General features: G+C 47.8%; 1 protein-coding gene across 17 annotated transcripts in view; it reads right to left on the reverse strand.

Moving 5' to 3' along the window:
• The window catches only part of NFASC (neurofascin), a 181,711-nt gene extending 168,596 nt beyond the window's left edge, over positions 1–13,115 (reverse strand). For all 17 annotated transcript variants that reach the window (XM_077886753.1, XM_077886742.1, XM_077886755.1 and 14 more), the window contains exon 1: positions 13,015–13,115. The gene's annotated coding sequence lies outside the window, so the exon portion shown is untranslated. The remainder of the gene's footprint in view (positions 1–13,014) is intronic.
• Between the last annotated feature and the right edge of the window lie 6,007 nt (positions 13,116–19,122).

The raw sequence follows: 19,122 nt of genomic DNA on the forward strand, positions 1-19,122 counted from the left end.
CCAGTCACGTTCTTTGATCCCTCATGGCTGATGGTACGTGCATGCGAGCAGTGGCCAGAGAGATAGATGGTGACACATCATGCTGTAACCAGCTGAGCCTACCACCCACAGGCTGACTGAGGATGACTGCAGGGTATGACTGATAATCTGACATAAGACATTCAGTGCCCTTGAGGCACCTTACAGGCTCTTAGGGGTAAGGAAGACACAGCCAGATAAAAAGTGTATCAGAGGGAAGAGAAAAGCCATCCAGAGAACCAGTGATTTTCAGCCTGGGCTGTACATCAGAATCATTGAGGGGCTTTTAAAACATTCTAGTGCCTTGACTCAACTCTGAGATTATGAGTTATTTGGTTGTAGAGTGGGCCCCAGCATCTGTAGATTTTTAAAATCTCCCCGGGTGAGACTAACATGTTTCCAGGTTAAGAACCCATATATAGGGCCTTACCAATCAGAGTATGGTTTGCTGCCAAGCAGTATTGACATCACATGGAGGCTGGTAAGGAACGCAGAAACTCGGGCCCAACCCAGACTTCATCATTCTGCCATTACGCTTTAACAAGATCCTTGGTGACTTGTGTGCACACAGAAGATGGGAAAGGGCAGGCTCCTTCCCGTGAGTCAACCAAAGAAGTCCCCCACCTAGCCCCAGCTGGGACATAGATATAGCCCACCTGATCCCCACCAGGCAGCGCATACTCCTTGAGGTGGGCATCACGTGACTGTAGGGAGCCATGCCACCAAGCTCTACTTTTCTTGTCTCCCCCAGAGCTGCATCTGGGCCTGCATCATGGGACTCCATGTACAGGAGCTGCTGGAGTCCCAACAAATCCCTTCTGTGGCTAGAAGGAAGTTTGAGAGCTAGACCCTGTCACCATTTCAGTGACCAGAAGATAAAGAAGTTTTTTCCCCTTCCACACACTCTTCTCCCCCTTCCCAAGTGCTCTTTGAGAAAGAGGCACACTCAGGACAGCACCGCCCAGCCCCAGTGAGACATCGAGTTGCCCTACCAACCATAAAGGCAGCACTGTCCTTGCAGGCATGGAGGTGGCTGGTACCAGCTATGCCTCATGAAGAAGGGAATCCTCGAGAGAAGGCCAGACAGAGACACACAGAAAATCTGGCCCCTGCCAGCATCCTGCAACCCACTCCCAGCTCTTTATCCCTGCTACCAGTTCTGTCTTTGTTTCTGTCTCTCAGTTGTATGTGTGTGTTGTTTTCACACATGCCTGCCTTTGCTCTCTCATTAGACTGAGAGCAACCATCCTTGCTCCTCCTTTGTCACTGCCCACAGTACTAAGTACAGAGACTTACGCCCAGCAGGGGCTCAATAAATATTATTTGTATTCATGTGCACACATTTTCTTGAAGTCAAACTCATAGCTCCAGGCTAACAAAGAGCTACTTACTCACTAACAGGCGTTTATTAAGGATTACCATCAGCACGTTGAGATTCTATAGGAGGAAATAAGAAACTATAAGGCACATCTTCAAAAAGCATGGCCTCTGTTTTAGGAAATCAGATTTCAATGTACCAAGCCTAAGGCCAGAGACCCAAGGAAATCAAGTTATGTTTGTGATAAGGTTAGGCACACCTACGTACACTAGCATATACCAACACAATGGAAATTTTCTACTCCAGTCTTCTGACAGGTTATTTCTTACTTATTGATTGGCATTTTTAAGTATTTTTTCCCTCTAGTACCTCTACTACTCACCTAGACTCCCCATCCTGGGCCATGTCCACTATACCAGATAAACAGGACTTAAATATGCCTAGAGCTAGAAGGGGAGATGGATCAAGACCAGAAACTTTTCTCTGCTAGATGCCCACAAACATCCAACACAACAGCATATCATCTATCTGCCACTTCACCCCAATGCCAAGTTTCTTGGGCCATACACAGTGCATTGCTTGCCCATTCAAGGCTCTAAAAAGTCTTGGATCAGGTCCCTAGGACCCCAGCCAGAATTCAAGGAGCATACTCTCTGACCTTAAAAGGAAAACCACAGGGAACCCTGGGTGGCGCAGCGGTTTGGCGCCTGCCTTTGGCCCAGGGCGCGATCCCGGAGACCCGGGATCGAGTCCCACATCGGGCTCCCGGTGCATGGAGCCTGCTTCTCCCTCTGCCTCTCTCTCTCTCTCTCTCTCTCTGTCTCTCTGTTACTATCATAAATAAAAATTAAAAAAAAAAAAAGAAAAAAAAAAAGAAAGGAAAACCACAGTACATCATGTATGGTTGTTCTCACCATGACAATAAAAAAGCCAGGGCAAAACTCATAGCCAGAAGCAGATTTCCAGTCAAATTTAGCATGGGGCTTTCCCAGCATTGTGCCAAGCTCATTCCCATTCAAAAGTCCACTTTGCTCTATGTCAAAGAGGTCTAGGTATGATAGGCCAATATATAAGAGTAAGTGGCAAACATCGAGAGTTCTGACTATAGAGCTATGCCGTCCAATACAGTGGCCACTAGTCACACATGGCTATTTAAATTAAATTAAATTAAAAATTCAATTCTCACATGAGCCCCATTTCAAGTGCTCAGAAGCCACATGTGCCTAGTGCTGCCATGTTGGACAGTACAGATATGGAACATTTCTATCATCACAGAACGCTCTATTGAACAGCACTACTATTGAACTTTGAAGTGCTTCATTTGAACTAATGAGTAGGATTACCCTAATACCCTTATAAAATACCCTAATGAGTAGGGTATTCTAGGAAATTCTGTTGCTCTCTCCATGTTTGTTAGAGAACTTTTATTTTTTTTTATTTTTGAAAGTATTTTATTTATTTATTTTAGAGAGATAGAAAGAGAGAGCTCGAGTGGGGGGAGAAACAGAAGGGGAGGAGGAGCACAAGCCCAAAACAGAGATCAATCTCAAGGCCTGGGCAAAAACCAAGAGTCAGATACTTAATGGACTGAGCCACCCAGGCACCCCCTAGAGAGGTTTTAGATACTCCAAAATGTTGAGTAGAGGGTGTTTTCTTTCTTTTTTTCTTTTCTTTTTTTTTTTTTTTTAAGATTTTACTTACTCATTAAAGACACAGAGAGAGAGAGAGAGAGAGAGGCAGAGACACAGGCAGAGGGAGAAGCAGGCTCCATGCAGGGAGCCCAATGCGGGACCCGATCCTGGGTCTCCAGGATCACACCCTGGGCCAAAGGCAGTGCCAAACTGCTAAGCCACCGGGGCTGCCCTAGGGAGTGTGTTTTCAGAATGAAAGAAAAATGTGCTGAGATTCTCATATAAATACAAAGACTCTAAGGCAAAATTTACAAGGCTACAAATTGGGTCATTTTAGCATGCATATGTGCACACACGTGTTTTCTCCTTAAAAGGGCCATTTACTAGTTCCCCCAATCCATACTTTTGCTTTCATTACAAAGACTGCAAAATCAGATGCTGTAAACTAGGCTGATGCCAGAAAGCCCACGCACTACCTAGTCCCAGCCAGAATTGTTTTCTAGATCCCTTTGAATTGCTCTAAACATTCTCTGGCTTTACCTTCTAACCTGGCATCATTGGAACGAAAAAGCTTTCAGAGTCAGGTCAGCACCCTGGACAGCAGCAAGCTCCCTGCCAGCACCCAAGAAAAAGTTTCCCCAAATACCTCTTCAGAAGTAACTACCTTTCAAACACCACCCCAGACAGGGAACGAGCTCAGTCAAGACGCTTCAAATGCTCCTGACCAACTACTCAGTCAGGGTCAAGATTCTCTGTAGTCCCACCCCAGCCATTCCCTCCAATTATATCTTCCACTGCTCCAGCCTGGCCAGTGCAATGCCTGACCACAGCTTCCCTCCTATAAACCTTTGATTACGTTCTCTTACCCCACCAGAAAGGCCCATTTCCTCACCTCTACCTATTCAAATCCTACCTATACCCAGAGCCCCAAACCAGTCCCTGCTTCTTTTCAAAACTTTCCCAAAGGACTTTAGTCTACATGAACTTCCTCTCTTCTCTGATATCCCAAAGTATTATTGGTTTAGATAGTGCTTTAGGGAACTTTAGTATAAGAATATTTACTTATTCTCAGGGATCCCTGGGTGGCTCAGCGGTTTGGCGCCTGCCTTTGGCCCAGGGCGCGATCCTGGAGTCCCGGGATCGAGTCCCACATCAGGCTCCAGGCATGGAGCCTGCTCCCTCTGCCTGTCTCTCTCTCTCTCTCTCTCTGTGTGTGTGTGTCTATCATGAATAAATAAATAAATAAATAAATAAATAAATAAATAAATCATTTTTTTTAAAAAAAGAATATTTACTTATTCTCTTGCACAATTACTAGCTTTATATGCAGTTTTTAAAGTTCCCGGTAGTTTAGTATGTGGAAGAACTACCTCTGCCAGCAACTAGCCAAGGAGCCATGTGCAATATATGTAGCCCTTTTGAGTTTGTTTCTTGATCAGTAAAATAATGATCTTGGATTAGACCATCTCCAACATTCTATGAAATTGAGGATTCTTTCAAAACAAGAAGCCATCTAGAAATGTGCCATGCAAATAGTAGAGCCTTTGAAGACTGGCTGCAGGTGCAACACATACTATATATATTATATATATAATTATTATATTATATATAATTACATACATAATATGTGTTGCATATATATGCACAAGGCCTATATACCTATATAGGTAGAGATATATATATATATTCCTTTGGATATATACCTACAAGGCCTCTCTCTCTCTCTCTCTCTCTCTCTCTATATATATATATATATATATATATATATGCCTACAAGGCCTAGCGCAGAGCTTAGGTCAGTCAGAGAACCCTGATATAGTTCCCAACATGAGTCCCAAAGCCTTCTATTCCACCCAATGTATGATAATGATCAGAAAGAGATCGAGTTCCTGTCCTCACCTACATCAGCATAGGAAAATTGCCTATGGCCTCAAAGGCATTTTGCTTCATAAAGAACATGTCACCATCAATGTTTGGAAATATACCACACAATGGGTATTTTTTTAAGATTTTATTTATTCATGAGAGACAGAGAGAGAGATTAAGATTACTTACTCATTAAAGACACAGAGAGAGAGAGAGAGAGAGAGAGGCAGAGACACAGGCAGAGGGAGAAGCAGGCTCCATGCAGGGAGCCTGATGCGAGACTTGATCCTGGGACTCCAGGATCACGCCCTGGGCCGAAGGCAGGCGCTAAACCGCTGAGCCACCCAGGGATCCCCTGCACAATGGGTATTATAACAGTGTCCAACACCTGACAGCAGTGTTGACTTCTCATTAATTATGTATAAGTCCAGATAGGCTCTGGAAAATAACAAAATGCATAATCTTTGGTGAAAGATTTGGTGAAGCCCCAAAATAAAACTTTGGCTAGTCTCACAGGTAGAAGTTCCAAGGGGACAGAGAATTGACTTAAAATTTCAGCTCAATATCCTGGAGTCCCAGGATCGAGTCCCATGTCAGACTCCCTGCATGGAGCCTGCTCCTCCCTCTGCCTGTGTCTCTGCCTCTCTCTCTCTCTCTCTCTCTCTGTGTGTGTGTCTATCATGAATAAATAAAAATAATTAAAAAAAATTTTTTAAATAAAAATAAAAAAATAAAACCCTACTCTCAAAGCATTCAGTTTACAGACCTACACACAAAAAGAAATAAGGATGACTTTTCCTCTTTTGCACATGGAGACATTAAGGCCCAGAAATGTTTAACAACTGTTGTGTTGCAAATAAAGATCAAGCTAGAATTAGAATCTAGTTGGAATAATTTCACTAACATAGGCAACATGCACACACAAGCACAGGCACACATACACATACACATACTCAGAGAACTCTTATTAATATAAAGAGACAAGTTATGAAACTCACTGACCCTGGAACTGGAAGATTCCACTGAATATCTGCAAAAAATGCTACTGCCAAAGCAAATTGGCCAGCATCAGTAAAGAAGGAAGGAACTCTCACCGGGAAAAGTCCTTGGAATTGCTCTGCCAGCCATTCACTCTCATCCCAGAAAATCACAAGATCAGAGAACAAAACTTAGCATCTGGTCAATCCACCCCCGTTGGCCTAAACTAGATCCAGGACAGTGAGCTCAGCACAGAAACCATCCTGTTTTAGGCCCTTCCCCAAGCTGGCCATGCTAAGTTTCCAGAAAAGGAAAGCAGGAAGACTCCAGCACAGCCAGATTAGAAGAGTAAAGACCCCAGCATTCAGGGTCCTCTCCAATTACATCTCCGTATTACATGCACCTACACCGAAGCCATACCATTTATTCATCCTGAATCAAAGATCCCCCCCCCCTCCCCGCCCTGCCCCGTCGCACATCCCTGCTCTTACTCCAGGAGTTCTGATTATTAAGTCTTCAAGTGTTGCTATCTCAAGATCTCAAGTACTTCGTCTCACAAGAGGCTTTTCCAGATCACCCAAGCCCAACATAATCTCTTGCCAATTTTCTAGCACTTACTGTCTGGAATTAGCAATTGTTTGTTATATTTGAATGTATCTTTTCTTTCCTATTTAGGGAGGAGACAGGGTCTCATGAGCCTCCAGAAGTTGGTGCAATACTCCTTATGCACACAGGAGGTGATCAACAAATATTTGGTAATGATGATGACAATAATAGGACCTTCTCTGAAAGCGCATCTGCCACTGAAGGACAGAAATAGAGGCCAATGGAAACAGCCCTAAAGGGAGCCCACATGGTGGACAACAGCTCACATAGCCTTCCTCCAACTCTGGGTGCCTGGGCTTTCCTCATTCTATCTAGGACTGAATGGGAAATCCTCCCTTCCTACCCCTGAGCTGCTGATCCCAGGCTGTTTATCTCGTTAACTCTGTTTATTGTGATCCTGGTAAGAGGTTCTGAAGCCCTCCAAACCCCTCTCTAATTAAATTCATTAGAACAGATTGGGGCTTTCTTTCTGCATCTCAGAAAAATTAACAACACGATTAGCATCATAATGACAGGGAGAGGGGCTGCCAGGGAGGCCTTTCAGGAGGGGCTGGACCAGCCTGGGAGGGGATGAGTGAGGAGGAGCAGGTGAAGGAGAAGGCAGATGCTCAGGCAGCTGCTTCCCAGAGAAGGAAGCTGCAGGAGCCAGGAGGGGATGATAACAGCCCCAGGGGATGAGCCCACCGAACCCAAGCACTCTAACTTTCTCAAGGCATGACATTTGGGGGAAGAAGGGTGGCACAAGAAATTAATCAATGATATAAATTCCAGAGACATGAGCTTCTGAGACAAGAGACATTGAGCAATCTTGTAGTTTTACAGGGAGAGAAACACAGTTAAGCTCTGTTAATGAGGGGGCCAGAAGTAAAACATAAGCCCCTCATGCTTTTCATGGTGGTGTCCTTTTCCTGTAGGATGTTACTGCAAGGATCTGGAGTGAGCAGGCTTGATGAAGCAGGTCACTTCTTTCTTTGAGAACCTGAACCCATCAGGTTTTTATTTATATACCTCATGGGTTCCCTCATCTAGAATACTCTCCTCTTCTACCAATTTTACCAACTCTTCAAGGCTCAACTCCATTCTCATCTCCTCTGTGAAAAGCAGCTAGCATTTGATGAGCATTTATTATCAGCCAGGTATTCTGCTGGGGCCTTCACTGCCTTATCACATTTAATCCTTACAACATCTCTGGGAGGTTCATATTAATATCTCCAAATTACAGATGGAGAAGCTGCAGCTCCTCAGCTAGTAAATGGAAGAACCAAGGTTTGAATGTAAATCTGTCTGACCTCAAAGGCTGAGTAGTTTCTACTATGCATATCACTTCCCTTGACTCCAACAGTCATATTGAGGGATCACTCCTTCCTTTGAAGTTCTACTCTCCAGGGTCTGAAGACTTAATTACATACTGTTTTATATGATTCCTAAGAATTGTCACGTTTCTATTTATTTCCCCCATTTGAAAACAGGAACCATACTTCTGTATCCTTCAGGACATAGTAGGTACTCAAATATGCATGCTAACTACGCCTTTCTAACAGATTTTCCTGGAGAGCCTTGGACCACTGGGTAAAACATCTCAGGCTTTTATTTTTCCTTTCTTATAATATAGAGGAGAGGTGCATAGGTTTTTTTTTTTTAAGATTTTAAAAAATTATTTATTTATTCATGAGAAACACAGAGAGAGAGAGAGGAGAGGCAGAGACACAGGCAGAGGGAGAAGCAGGCTCCATGCAGGGAGCCTGACGCGGGACTCGATCCCGAGTCTCCAGGATCACGCCCTGGGCAGAAGTCAGGCGCCAAACCGCTGAGCCACCCAGGGATCCCCGGTGCATACACTTTGATGTCAAACAAATATAGGTTTAAATTTTAGCTCTGCAACTTACCTGTTCTACAATCTTAAATAACAACCTTTCTGAATCTGCTTCCTTATCTATAAAACCAGAATTCTATCAATACTTCTTTTTGTAAAGTTAACCTTTATGAAGATTAAATGAAATGATGCATATAAAGCACATAGTAGAGTGCCTAGAACATATCAAACAATCTATAATGATGACTATTATAGCACGACACTTCTATTTTTCTTGGTCTGCCTCAAGATCTAAGGAAAAGAGGGTGGCTCAAGAGTTCTCGAGTTGACTGGCACAATCTGACTGGTGCCGCAGGTCAGCAAAGCTTTAGAAGTGCCTACTCAAGCACCCAGCATAGCAGTTAGCTCTCAGGGCCCTTCCCTACAGTCCCAAGGACCAGGCCATATACATCCAACATCTGCCCTTGCAGCTAGGTGTGGGCTCTAGCAGACATTCTGAGTAAATGCTCAAAAGCTTGACATCAAGCTGCTCTGGCCAAAACAGGGTCTACCTAAACAGTGTGGTACAATCACTCCAGGTCCTACTGCCCACCATGACCCCTCAGTCATGCTCCTACAGTGTCAGGAACTCATCCACCCTCTCTTATAGCATTTCTTGTACTGAATTTTAATTTGTTTTCATTTTTGTCTCTCCAACTCACTCATACGCCCAACATCGAGCACATTTCCTGGGATATATTCAAAGACTCGGGACACACTAATGAAATGAACTAAAATAAGTGTGTGGGGAAGAAGGGTGCTCCTCGGATAGATAAGGCTGAGTGTGTCTATCCTTGCATTCTTTCCCAGGTCAAATATGGATGTTCATGGTGACCTGTGCACAGGAGTATAACTTCAAAACCCTCCCCTGCCCACCATCAACCTCCCCTCCTCCATCTGGACTTCTCTGATGGCTCCCACCTGACTCCAACCTCCCCAGAACTCCAAGACTCTTCCCCACATATCAGAGCTTGTAATTTTCCTACTGATCTTATTTTTGAGCATGCATCTATGCATGTACTTGCTACTTTCCTATCAGATAGTTAGCTCCGGGAGGGCAGACCTTGGGCTTCTTTTCCTTTGACTCTAACATTCTAAGTACACCCAGACCACAATTTGCCCCTAAAATACAAGGGCTTAGGAGGCAGATATGGGAGAGTTGAGTAGCCTTGATCTTGTCCCAGAGTTCCTTAGAGGTGCCCTGCCCCCATCAAGCTAAAGCAGCACCCAGTGAGGTTCAGCTGTGCAAGGAACATTTCCCTTCCCCTTGAAGCCAGGGATTTGGCAAAATCTTGCATCTCTTGGGACACCTGGGTGGCTCAGCAGTTGGGTGCCTGCCTTCAGCTCAGGTCATGATCCTGGGATCCAGGATCGGGTCCCACATCGGGCTCCCTGTGAGGAGCCTGCTTCTCCCTCTGCCTGTGTCTCTGCCTCTCTCTCTCTCTCAGTCTGTATCTCTCATGAAGGAATAAATAAATCTTTAAAAAAAAAAAAATCTTGCATCTCACCTCCTTCTCCTCCACCCTTTTCCTCAGTCAACTTCAGGGCCAGCTCTGACCTACCATTCTGGATAGCATCACCCAGCCCTCTTCCTGGTTCTGGAAGAGAGGGGGCTGATACCACTGGAAAGAAAGATCCACTGCTCAACATCCTTGTCCAGATGTTCTCACTCAAGCTTATCTATGGTATTTGTCTGTTTACTTGTCTCTCTTTTCCATGACCCTGGAAGCTCTGAGAGACTAGACACTGTCTCGCTTTTCATCTCTACAATCCCCACACAGAGCAGAGCAGCACATTGCAGGGGTTCCTTAGTATTCACTAAATAAAAAAAAGTACGTAGTTGGCCTTAAATTCTTCCCACTTCCCTCTCCCCATGTCCTCCAGGCCAACCAGACTGAGGACTGAACTTCTCTGCTTCTTCCTTTCTGGCTTCCTAAGGATTTCTTTTTTCTAAAGACTAAGTGATGATCCTCACATCCCAGTTCTTGGATGGTCTTGGAGGACAGTGGTGCCAAGGGAAGGGAACAAGATGCAACAACGGAATGATGGGAGCCTTGGAATTCTGTCTCTCAGTCACTGCAGCAAAAGGACCCTCCTCTGTACCTCCTCCTCAGATATCCAAGCCCGAACTCTCCCCCACCCCAGACATCAGCCACCTCCTCAATGCGCCCCTGAAAGAAGCAGCCCTGGAAGCCAATCTGCTTCGGCCCATAGGGAGCTAGCTACCTCTTACTCCAGCTCTCCCGGGGGGGAGCCAGCTCCTCTTTCTATGTGCCTTGGTTTATCCCTGCTTAGCCTTTATGATGCCAAACAAGGGATGTGGGGTGAGATTCATTGCACAAAACTGGCAAATATGTACATTGTTATCAGAATCCCCCACTGAAACTGAGCCCCAATCATGCATTTCAACAGCAGAACCTTAATCCAAGCAGCCCTCCAGGTGCTGCCTCCTCTTGGAACCAGGAAGTGCCTCGGGAAGCTTCCCGCCCCACCCCCTATGATGGGAGGGGGCACAGAAAGATGACAAAGCAGAAGATAGCTATCCCCCTAGATGCAAGTGCACCCCTCCCCGTCCCCCCACCTTGCCCCCGGGCCAGGCAGTATCTAAGTCCCCTTTAGGGTTGTCACACAAGAGCTGGAGTCCAAACACTTGGATTTCTAAAGTGAGGGATCCTTACAGAAATGGGACAGAACCCATCAGCAATGTACGCTAACCTTCAGTTTAAGCCCTGGGGATTTAGCTGAGGTTTCCAAGACAGGAATTGGGCTGCCATTCCCTGTTTGAGGGGAAAACACAATTTGTGGGGTTAAATGTGAACGAGTCTCTTTCCTCATTTGTGTTATTCTCATTCTTTATCTACACACATACACAACACACACACACACACACACACACACACTTTCAGGTGAATCCAAAAGGAAAGATATTAATCCCTCAGGAGCGTGACCAAAAAGAAAAAAAGAAAAGAAAAGAAAAGAAAAAAGAAAAAAAAGAAAACCCACCAGTTTCCTCCACATACACACACACACACAAAGAAATGCCAACTCAGTCAAGACAAAAGATTAGAATGACACCCCCCCCAATTTCCTTCAATTCTTCCTGCAGTACAATTCAATGGGATCCAATCATCCCCAAACCAGAGGGGAGAAGAAGCCTCTGCCTTCCTTCTTCTCCCTGCTGCCCACTCCCACAGCTCATACGGCCCCCATCCCCAGGGGATTCCACTTGCCACACACATTTCCCCTGGGCTTCTCCTACTTATGCCTCAAGTTTGGTGCATTCTGAACCTGCCAGGCTCTGGCCCCTTACAAACAATTCAACTCCGGCCCAACCATGTCTCAAAGGCCTGCAGTCTGCCCTTGCTGGAGATCTGATTGGGCCCCAGCAGGGCTCACCACAGTTCCAAGGGTAGATAAGAAACACCAGGCCCTCATCCCAGGCAGGCTGGAAAGGGGCACTGTCATCCATTCCTCCAGACTGAGGGAAGAGGCATCTCTGACCAACACGCACACACACACAACCCACTGCCAAGTGCCAAGGAAGGGATCAGGAGCAGAACCTGGCTCAGGGTCGGAGAGGGGCTGCCATGGGGACCAGAGTCTAAGTGATTCAGCACTCTGCCCGCTCTCAGCCCAGCCCATGGGCCACACTCATGACAGCTCCTGATGCCAAAGTGCTGACTTGGAGGCTGAGGAAGAATTCTCTCTAAAATCCAAAATTCTCCAACCCTCCAGTAGGGCTCCATATCCAGGCCTTTGCATCCCAGGACTCAGAGCAAGACCAGGAAGAGGTCCTCAGCCATTCCCTTGGACCTTGACTCCTGCCCAACCTAGTTTCCCTGTGCTTAGCATCCCCTCCCCCCAGTCCATCTAGGAAACAAACCTGAACAGCCAGGGGAAGAGGGTGGCCGAGGAGGCACATAAGAGGCCTGCTAACCCCCAGCACCTTGCATCCTCAAGCTATGAATTGGATCAAACATGCAGAAAGGGGTTATGAGTGGATTCTGCAACCAGAGTACATTGGGCCTTCAGAGCCCTAGGCCTCCACAGACAGGGAAGGAGGGCCCTGTGGCAGGTGATGGGGCTCCGTACAAGCCCTGTAGCGACACAGAGCACCAGGAAGGGCAAGTGGGAAAGGTGATGGGTGGCGGGCCAGCTAACAGCCAAGGAGGGGAAGACGGGGTTCTTGAGAGAGACTATGGTTCAGGAGGAAACCAAGAGGCAGCTGGGAAGGGCCTGGGACGGAATGTGTAAGGGGGACCTGGGGAGGACAGAGACCGAGGGAGCAGAGCCGGCCACAGGGAGTGATGGGGATGTGAGGTGGAGACCAGGACAGGGGAGGCCAAGGGGAGGGGCTGATGGAAGGGATGGAGTCATTCAAAGTAGGGTGAGGAGGTAAACAGGTACAGGGGCAGGGCTGTGGAGGAGGCAGGGAGGGACAGAGGCAAGGGGAAGAGGTCGAGGATGCAGGAAGGGGGAGGGGATGCGGCCGATGAGACGGAAAGGTGTTGGGGTGGGCAGGGGGTGGGCGCCGAACCGGGTGGGCCCGGATGTCCGCAGAACAGGATGGATTCGGAGCAGGTGACGGTGCGGAGACGAGAAGGGACGGGGATGTGGGCGGAGGGGGATGGGGACAGGTCGGGATGCAGCCGGGCGGAGCGGGGCGGGAACAAGGAGGTGTCGCTAGATGGGTCTCCGTGACCCCCCGGCCGCGCCGCATCCCCCCGGCATCCGCGCTCGCCTACCTGCGAGGGCGCGGGCTCCGGCCCCGGGCGCAGTCGGTGCCGTCCGCCGCCGCCGCCGCCGCCGCCGCCGCCCCCGCCGCCCCCGCAGCGCCGCTCGCAGCCCGCCGCCGCATTAGGGCAGAGACCGGCCCGTGCGCGTCCCCGGGCGGCCGGCGCGCCCCCGCCCTGCGTGCGCGCCCCCGCGCCCCTCCCTCCGCGCGCCCCCGCCCTGCGTGCGCGCCCCCGCGCCCCTCCCTCCGCGCGCCCCCCCCGCCCTGCGTGCGCGCCCCCGCGCCCCTCCCTCCGCGCGCCCCCGCCCTGCGTGCGCGCCCCCGCGCCCCCCCTCCGCGCGCCGAGACGGACCCGGGCGAGGAGCCGGAGGATGCTCTCTGCTCCCGGCCGCGCAGGGGCGGTGAGAACCCTCGGGCTGTGACTGTGACTTCTCGGAGGCAGAAGTGTGTCGGGGAGCCTGCGTTCCCAGGGACCCTGGCTCCCGGGGGGCTCTCCAGGGACGTTTGTTGATTGAAGAAGTGTTGGGTCCGGAATTGGGGATGGAAGAAAGTTGCGATTCCTGCTGGCCTAGCGGGGTGGTTTAAAAAGGGGGAGATCTCGGGGATCCCTGGGTGGCGCAGCGGTTTGGCGCCTGCCTTTGGCCCAGGGCGCGATCCTGGAGACCCGGGATCGAGTCCCACGTCGGGCTCCCGGTGCATGGAGCCTGCTTGTCCCTCTGCCTGGGTCTCTGCCTCTCCCTCTCTCTGTGACTATCGTAAATAAATAAAAATTAGGGCAGCCCCGGTGGCGCAGCGGTTTGGCGCCGCCTGCAGCCTGGGGTGTGATCCTGGAGACCCGGGATCGAGTCCCACATCGGGCTCCCTGTGTGGAGCCTGCTTCTCCCTCTGCCTGTGTCTCTGCCTCTCTCTCTCTGTGTCTATGACTAAATAAATAAAATCTTAAAAAAAAAAAAAAAAGTTTAAAAAATAAATAAATAAATAAATAAAAATTAAAAAAAAATAAAAATAAAAAGGGGAGATCTCGTTCTGCCCTGTGTGGCCTCAGGCCCTGTCCCAGACCTGAGAGAGGGTGAAGACGTCCAAAGACTGGGAGGCCGCAGATCTGTGCTCCACCTGGTGCCAAGTCTCTCACGAGGACACCACACTCCCTCAGTGTCCTCCACTGAAGACAGACAAGCTGATTGGATGATCCCTTCACGCCCCTCCTAGGTGCACAGGGACAGTACATCGGGTCCTGCAGACACACAGAGATCTAACTATAGTTATCAGCCGAATCAGTGGAAAGGTTTGAATTGAGGAATCAAAAAACCTTACACCTGGGAGGGAGCTTCTCGTCTGACCCCTCATCCCGAACCACAGTTCCCTGCACACTTGCTTCTGAAGTCTTATCCAAGGCCACATTCCGCTGTCTTCTCTGTCTGTCACCATCTTCCCTGAACTGTAACCCGCTGCCCGCCTGTCTCCCTTCCAGCCTGTGGGAGTGCAAGAGCCCGAATGCATCTTGCCCCCCATGCCCTCCCAGCCTAGCACAGAGTAGGAGCTCCATAAATACTCGCTCCTCCGGGTAACCGACAAAATGTCCCGCTCTTCCCTTGGCTGCAGTCGGAGCTATGGGATGAAGACTATGTTATGGGAAACGGAAAGGTCCATACGGCAGGGCCTGAAAGCATAGCTGCCTGTGGGCGTCAGGGACCATGGGCAAAAGTGTCTATAGGATCCCTGTCTATATAAACAATCTGATTTCACCCAAAATCTTTTCTCAGCAGGATTCCAGCAGCCTAACCTCACACAATCCTGTGAATGAAAGAGTGCACCCTCCTAGAGGCCCTGGGATGTATCAGTCAGTCCTGGCACTTCTGGGGGTGTCTGGTCAACCTCTTTGGGGAGAGGCAGGAGGGAATGTACATGGTTGAAAAATTCTCTGAAGGGGAAAATCTGGAAACAGGGGAGCCCCATCCAGATGACACGACTGATCCCAGGGGGTCCCAAGCACTGGGGGGGGGGGGGGGGAGGGTCACTTAGAGACCTTAGAGGAAGCTGCTTCAAAGCACCAGGGCCCCTCAGGCCTAGACCCAGGGCAGGACCCCCCTCTCTTCCTTACCAGAAGTGTCCATGTAGCTGGCTCAATGGGAAAAAGAAAATAATTTTCCTTTTCTAAGCACTTATTGTATGTCAGCCACTGGGTTTCTTGAATGTACCAGTCACTTGCCTTTGACAGCTTTAGGAGGTAGATATTTTATAGACCATATTGCACAGTGGCTGTGGCATCAGCTCTAGAGGCAGACTGCTGGCGTCCAAATCCCACCTCCACCACATCAGGTCTGGGTCGACTTGGGCAATTTACTTATTTTCCTTTTATTTCTTTAAAAAATATCATTAAAGTTACACAAGCATGTAGCAGAATCAGAGTCAAATCATCCTATGAGTTTTCTTATAAAATATATTTCCCTCATGCTCCGCCCTCCCCAGAAGCCATCACTTTCAACTCTTTTGAGCTGTTTCTTTGGCTCTTTTCCTTCCTATCTCTAAATAACATGCTAAATTGCTACTTCTTGCTTCTGGTTCAAGCATTATCTCTTGATGAATAGTGAAAACCCTAGAGAAGACATTCCTTCAGCTCTACCTTCATCTCTCACATAGCCTTCCTGTCCCCTTCCCTACCTCCCAGTTTAGTCACATCACTCCATATTGGTTATACCAAAGAAAGTATTTATTATGATGACTTAAATTCCATTCACAACTGACCTTTTCATTTCCTGCAAACTTTTTCGGTTTTTTGGGACTTAATAATTAGCATGTTTTGTTTACTTGTTTTATGTACAGTAATTATAATTCAACTCTAAATTCTCCATCAATTGTCTCTATCCCTATGTTCAGAACTGTCAGAGATTTTATCAATTTTATCTCCTTGAAGATTCTCTCTGGAGCTTTTTGACAGGTTCCAATCTCTGTTGGTTTCCCTGTGCCCAGGACACTGTTATTGACCTTGTCAAGCTCAATTTCTTCATCCATAAAATGGGGATAATTATATTACCTCATAGAGTTGTTGTGAGGATAAGCAAAATAATTCATGTAGCACAGTGTTTGTCATGTAATAAAGACTCAATAAATATTGCCTTATTTTATTTGAGAGGAGAAAACCAAAGCGCAAGTAACCTGCCCAAGTAATGGTTCAAAGCAGATGTGTCTGAAAACTCCTACATAAAATCCCTTCATTATTTTAGAATGGGCCCTAAAAGTCTTAGATTTATGATGTTAGAATCTTCCAATATGGTCAAGTTGGAGAAACACAGGATTTTCCAAGAAAGTCCTGGCTGACCAGCAGGATGAATGTGGGCAGATCACCTAACCCTTCTATGACTTTTTTTTTTTTAAGATTCTATTTATATATTCATCAGGGACACACAGAGAGAGGCAGAGACACAGGCAGAGGGAGAAGCAGGTTCCATGCAAGGAGCCTGATAGGGGACTCGATCCTGGGACTCCAGGATCACGCCCTGGGCCAAAGGCAGGTCCTAAACCGCTGAGCCACCCAGGGATCTCCCCTCTATGACTTATTTTTCCCATTTGTAAAGTGGGGATAAAGTGAGGACCAAGGAGATAAGACACTTTGTGCCCTGCACAAATGTTAGTTACTACCCAAACTTCTCTTTCTTTCGTTCATTTTTTTTAAACATCTGAGAAAACCAAGTCCTAGAGAGAAGATCACACAGATAGAACTCATGCAATGATTTGGTGGTTCAAACTGAACTAGAGCTCATATTTCATGGCCTCAGTGTAAAGAAGTAAAGTACAGGCCTGACGGGAGTGTGAGGCCCCCAGATGCCCAGATGCAGTGGAGGCAGATGTTTCCTAGGCCTCCGTGTCCCCAGCCACTGGCCTGCCCTGAGCAGGGTACATCACCTGCTGTCGATGGATGCCCAGGATGAAGACAGGCCTGGATCTGGTGCAGGCTGTTCTGCTAGCGTGTCAGGAATAGAACCTCTCAGTGCCAACAGCAGACAGTGCTTGCTTTTTTCTTTCCAGACATTCATCTGGCCTTCCTGCTTCCTCTACTTCCCTGAGTTTGTATTTCAAGTTCTGGCTGAAACCCCAGCGGGCATGGACTCTTTTGACCCTGGACCTGAAACTGCACTCACTGTGTCCTGTCTCCTGGTGAATGGCAAGACACCAATGACATTCACATCCCCTAGCATCTCATTGCCCCCAATGGATGGCACAAGCCCTGCGTAATCCTGGGCTCAGGCGAAGAGAAAGCCTCCATGCACTGAGTCTCAGATGCAGTAGGACTCTGGGCATGCACAGGGTTGGTGGAAACTGAGGGACAGGGCCGGGCTCCAGTGTGTCTCTTATGCCCTCCAAGCCACCCTCTTGCACATGGTCCCCAGAAGGTATGGGGCAATAGGCTGTTCCATGCATTTTGGATAGAGATTTAACTTGATGCAGGCTTTAGGGACAGTGTTTGGCAGTACCATCAGGACTCTGAATGGTCATATTACCCCATCAGTGCCACCTCTAAGAATCCAGACTGTAGAAACACTGCCCAAGTCACAAAGATGTATCTGCATAGGGATGTTCACTGTAGCCCATCCAGAGGGCAATGATCTGACATGTGTTGATTTGTGCAATGAAGAGGTATGGAGCCCACTCAAAAAATAAATAAATTTAAAAATAAATAAATAGATCACATATATCTTTTCAAAAGAAGAACAGCTTAATAACATGTGGGATAAAAAAAAAATAACATGTGGGATATTACCCTTTTCCAGTGGAAAATCAGTTGGTGTAAGGGGTGGGAAGAAGAGGAAAGAGAAAATGATGTCCTGGGCCAGTTTAGGAGACTAGAACCAATCACCTGGAGGATATCAGGGAGGACCTAATTTTCATTGAAGCCTTTCACATACAAGGTCCTTTACATCTGTCATATCACTTAGTTGTCACAAAAACCCAGTAAGATCTGTGGTCATTGCGTCCAGTGTGCTAATGAGGAAAGAGAGGCCCAGGGAAGCTATAAAATCTCAACATCACACAGATGAGATGTGCTAAAGGATTAACCTTGCCCGAAGAGAAGCCTAGCCTTGTCCTTGGCTTCCGGGAGGTCATCTCTGAACCCTAGGTATATTCCGCCTGACGAGAGTGTCTTTACCTGGGGACCTGAGGCCACACTAGGTAGTCTATGCTAACAAAGGGATTTACAGTGGGGGCTTCGGGCATGCATCAGCTCAACCTCTGGAGAGGCTGGAAAGGAAGGTTAGCTACATGGGTGGTCAGCCACGTCTATATGACTGAGCCTCGTAAAGACTCTGGACACTATGGCTTGGGCGAGCTTCCATGGTGGGCAACACTCTGTGCACACCGTCAGACATTGCTACTGGAGTGCAGTCCTGTCTCCATGTCTCCATGGGGAGAGGACAACTGGAAGCTCTGCAGATGGAGCCCTCCTGAACTCTGCTTCATGTGCCTCTTCTCCGGGCTAACCTAAATCTGTATCCTTTTGCTGTAATAAAACATAACTATGGGTACTGTGGCTTCCAGTGAGTTCTGTGTATTCTACTAGCAGATTAGAGGTCAAGAGTCATCTTGGGAACGCCCAAAATTTCAAGTAATGTCAGAAGTGAGGGTGGTCTTGGAGGCTGCTGCTAACTTTGAAGATAGCAAAGGATAGAATTGGAATTTGCACAAAGATCTCAGAGACTCCAGAGTGTGCCCTCCTCCCAGTTCACCACACTCTTTTACACTGACCCACGTTGGACAAGTGCTGAAGAGAAGACATTCTAGCACCACGAGGAAGAGCCAGAACAGTGTGATGACCACACCAGTGACAGCAAGGTGGTTGGACGAGAATATAGGAAAGCAAACTGAATAGCATGCTCAAAGGGAAAATAGGAGGGGTGCCTGGGTGGCTCAGTTGATTAAGCGTCTGCCTTCAGCTCAGGTCATGATCCTGGGATCCTGGGATTGAGCCCTGGGTTGGGGAGTTTGCTTTTCTCTCTCCTTCTTCCTCTGCCCCTCCTCCCTAGTCGTGCCCTTGCTGGCTCTCTCTGTTTTTCTCAAATGAATAAATAAAAAAAAATCTTTAAAAAGGAAAATAGAAAGAGCAAATTTCAGAAAGTTCCTG

The sequence above is a fragment of the Canis aureus genome, chromosome 38 (genome assembly GCF_053574225.1).
Source record: "Canis aureus isolate CA01 chromosome 38, VMU_Caureus_v.1.0, whole genome shotgun sequence".
In the NCBI taxonomy this organism is placed as follows: Eukaryota; Metazoa; Chordata; class Mammalia; order Carnivora; family Canidae; genus Canis; species Canis aureus.